The 4,573-nt window shown below is 44.0% G+C and overlaps 1 non-coding gene across 1 annotated transcript; it reads left to right on the plus strand.

Moving 5' to 3' along the window:
- The first annotated feature begins 1,754 nt into the window (after positions 1-1,754).
- On the plus strand, positions 1,755-1,836 carry trnas-cga (transfer RNA serine (anticodon CGA)). The gene has a single exon. It is a non-coding gene; the product is annotated as a tRNA-Ser (tRNA).
- Positions 1,837-4,573: the final 2,737 nt, after the last annotated feature.

Genomic DNA, 4,573 nt, shown 5'->3' on the forward strand with positions numbered 1-4,573 from the left:
CCCTGTTGTGTAACTGTGCTCTCTGCTGTGTAATTGAGCACCCTGCTGTGTAACTGCACACTCTGCTGTGTAACTGTGCTCTCAGCTGTGTAACTGTGCTCTCTGCTGTGTAACTATGCACCTTGCTGTGTAACTGCACACTCTGCTGTGTAACTGTGCTCTCTGCTGTGTAACTGTGCTCTCTGATGTGTAACTGCACACTCTGCTGTGGAACTGCACACCCTGCTGTGTAACTGTGCTCTCTGCTGTGCAATTGAGCTGTCTGATGTGTAACTGCACTCTCTGCTGTGTAACTGCACACTCTGCTGTGTAACTGAGCTCTCTGCTGTGTAACTGTGCTTTCTGCTGTGTAACTGAGCTCTCTGCTGTGTAACTGTGCTTTCTGCTGTGTAACTGAGCTTTCTGCTGTGTAACTGAGCTCTCTGCTGTGTAACTGTGCTCTCTGCTGTGTAACTGTGCTCCCTGCTGTGAAACCGTGCTCTCTGCTGTGTAACTGTGCATTCTGCTCTGTAACTGTGCTCTCTGCTGTGTAACTGCACACTCTGCTGTGTAACTGCACACTCTGCTGTGTAACTGTGCTCTCTGCTGTGTAACTGCACATTGAGCACCCTGCTGTGTAACTGCACATTCTGCTGTGTAACTGTGCTCTCAGCTGTGTAACTGTGCTCTCTGCTGTGTAACTGTGCTCTCTGCTGTGTAATTGAGCACCCTGCTGTGTAACTGCACATTCTGCTGTGTAACTGTGCTCTCAGCTGTGTAACTGTGCTCTCTGCTGTGTAACTATGCACCTTGCTGTGTAACTGCACACTCTGCTGTGTAACTGTGCTCTCTGCTGTGTAACTGTGCTCTCTGCTGTGTAACTGCACACTGTGCTGTGGAACTGCACACTCTGCTGTGGAACTGCACACCCTGCTGTGTAACTGTGCTCTCTGCTGTGCAATTGAGCTGTCTGATGTGTAACTGCACTCTCTGCTGTGTAACTGTGCTCTCTGCTGTGTAACTGTGCTCTCTGCTGTGCAATTGAGCTGTCTGATGTGTAACTGCACTCTCTGCTGTGTAACTGCACACTCTGCTGTGTAACTGAGCTCTCTGCTGTGTAACTGTGCTTTCTGCTGTGTAACTGAGCTCTCTGCTGTGTAACTGTGCTTTCTGCTGTGAAACCGTGCTCTCTGCTGTGTAACTGCACACTCTGCTGTGTAACCGTGCTCCCTGCTGTGTAACTGTGCTCCCTGCTGTGAAACCGTGCTCTCTGCTGTCTAACTGAGCTCTCTGCTGTGTAACTGTGCATCCTGCTGTGTAACTGTGCTCTGTGCTCTTTCACTGTTCTCTCTCTGTCCTGGAACCGTGACTCTGCCGGGGACAGATCTTCACTGTGGTTGTGTCAAACCATTCCCTGTTGTGTAAATGTGTTCCCAGTTGTGGAAATATGATCCGTCTGAAGCAGAACCTTTCTCCGCCATTACTGAGACTAAATTTTAATTCTAGATTTATTAAATCTTGTCAGGAAAGGTGAGTTCAGGCCTCTGGATTCCCAGTCCAGCGACATAACCTTCTGTTCCTGTTATCAAAACAGTTCGTTCATCTCAACATTCTCAATACTGAGAAGTCGTGGCGCCAAATCTAATGTTTTTTTTCCCACGCAGATTCAATCCCTACTCATCGAATGACTGGGACACCGTTCATCGCATTACTGCAATCCCGCGTGTCTGGTTTTACAATGCTTTCTATAGAACGAATTGGCAGTACATATATAAGCTGCGATGGCCGAGTGGTTAAGGCGTTGGACTCGAAATCCAATGGGGTTTCCCCGCGTAGGTTCGAATCCTACTCGCAGCGAAATAATGGCAATATTGGAGCCATTTGTTCGAAAAATGCGGTGTTGTTTTCATCATTCAATGTTTTCTGTTGAAATGTCATTACATAAGAATCTTCTTGTGCCCTGAAGCTGTGTTTCTCATTCTGCTTTCGCTCTGAATTTTCTGATTTGTCAGGACAAGATCACCACTTCAGTAACGTTCATATTAACTTCATCAGGAACCAGAATTGTGAAAATTCACAAAGCAATGTGAAATTTATTTTTGTCACATCTTTTGCCAGAATTTATCATATGTCAGAATTTTTAATGTCTCTTATTGTGAAACTGACCAGCCGAACTGAAAGTTCTAAATAAAGCAGCGCAACAAATTGAAGGCTTGTCAACAGCCGGGAAGGGAGCAATGCTCCCCATATACCGTCACTGCCGACTCACCATGGCCCAACTATTGTTTATCTTCACTTTGCATTTGCTTGAGAAACTGTTTTTAATCATTCTTACAATGTTTATGTTATTTCACTCCAATTTAAGAATGTTCCGAAAGTGTCCGTGTCACACGGCTCCCGTTCAGCCAGGAGATGGCACCAGTCCACAATACATTTATTGATGCTATTTATTTCTGATGTTCTGTGTGTAACAACAATCGCTTACTGTCACAAGTCGGCTTCAGTGAAGTTACTGTGAAAAGCCACTTTCCGGCGCCTGTTTCGGCAGGCCGTACGGAACCATTACATAGGACTCTTACTGCGGTCTGAGACCTCAACTCGTTCTTGTGTCCCGATGCTGCCGTTTGTAACCTGCTTAAATCATCACTTTTATTAATTAGTCATCATTTTGTAAGTAACCTAGGTGCTAATTTCACCAGGTACCAGGAGTGTCCATAACACAGTTTGTAAACTGAAATGTACTTGTCTCATTTTTTTGGCCCGGATAACCCAGCTGTTTACTATTGTTTCTAACTGAGAACTCATGTGTTCTAAAAACATTTGTACTGAAAAAGAATGAAGCTCGATTTTAAGAAAGAAGCGCACAAATGAAGATTATTTTGTGTATTGTATTTGAGGAGTGTCCAAATTTAAAATGCTCATGAATGAAAGTGTCTTTGCCGAACGCCTCCCGTTCAGCCAGGAGATGGCACCAGTCCACAATAAATGTATTTATGCAGTTTATTTCCAATGTTATGAATCATTACATAGGGCTCTTACTCTGGCCTGAGAGCTTACCTTGTCTCTGTGTCCTGAGGCTGCCATCTTCACCCTGTTTAAGCAATCATAGAATACTTCTTGTGCAGAAGGAGGACATTCGGCCCATCGAGTCTGCACTGATCACCCCAAGGAGCACCCAACCTACGGCCCATACCCACGTAAACGTTTGGACACAAAGGGCCAATTTAACATGGCCAATCCATCTAAACTGGACATCTTCGGACAGTGGAGGAAACTCACGCAGACACGGGAAGAACGTGCAAGACTGTAACCCAAGGCTGGAATTGACCCCGGGTCCCTGAGTGTTAACCACGGTGACACCCAAAAGCCGACTCTGGTGGGATTTGAACCTACCGCCTCATGGCCACGAATTGCATGTTTTTGTATTAGTCGTCATAATGTAAGCCATGATGTGGGGATGCCGGTGTTGGACTTGGGTGGGCTCAGTAAGAAGTCTTACAGCACCAGGTTTAAGTCCAACAGGTTTCTTTCGATTCACCTGAGGAAGGAGCTGCGCTCCGAAAGCTAGTGATTCGAAACAAACCTGTTGGACTTTAACCTAGTGTTGTAAGACTTCTTATCACAATGCAAATACATCAGTTGCTGATCTCATCAGGCTCCAGGAGTGTCCCTAAACTGAATGTTGCTTGTGTCGTTTTACTGACACGATTAACCCAACTTTTCAATCTTGTCTCTATTTACGATTTGTTATTGTTTACTAATATTACTTACATTTATTATTACTGTTATTATTATTTACATTGTGTATTTATGCATGTCTTATGTTTTACATGTATGAACTGATCTGTCTGGACTGTATGTAGAACAATACTTTTCACTGTACCTCGGTCCACGTATTATGGGCCAGGGTTTAGAGAACCCCAAAGTATATCACGGAGTTCACCTGACCCACAACTTTAAATACATTTTGGTTATGGGGAGCACAAGGGCCCATTTTACAGGTGTGATGCAACAGAGATCTCAAGTATGTTTAAAACAAAAGTATTTTAATTACATGAATCCAGTTAACATTTTATAAACACACAGTAAACAGTATATCAACTACAAATCCTGACCACTCCCCAAAAGATACAGGACTCTATAGACAACCCTTGATAACTTTCCAAACACCATCTGGCCTTTGCTTTCGAAATCCGACCAACTGTCCTGGCTTGAAACAATTCACACCTCTTTAACCTGGGGTTACCCCTCTCTCTGGCTCTGTCAAGACTTAATTACCTGCAAATGCTCGCATTTAAAGTCTTGCATCTTTGACTTTGTCCATATAAATGTTTCTGGAACCTACCTCTCCATTCAGCTGGGGAAGGAGCAGCGCTCCGAGAGCTAGTGATTTGAAACAAACCTGTTGGACTTTAATTTGGTGTTGTAAGACTTCTTACTGTATGTGAGAAGGGATAGAATCTCCGTGGAAAAAGACCATTGGATTTGGAGTCCAACCCTTGAACTATTCGAAAATCTCAGCTCCCTAAACGCACTGTTTGACTGATTAAATTGTTGGTGTAACAATATCAGTTACAGATATTCCAGAAATTCA

Source organism: Scyliorhinus torazame, chromosome 24, assembly GCF_047496885.1.
Source record: "Scyliorhinus torazame isolate Kashiwa2021f chromosome 24, sScyTor2.1, whole genome shotgun sequence".
NCBI lineage: Eukaryota > Metazoa > Chordata > Chondrichthyes > Carcharhiniformes > Scyliorhinidae > Scyliorhinus > Scyliorhinus torazame.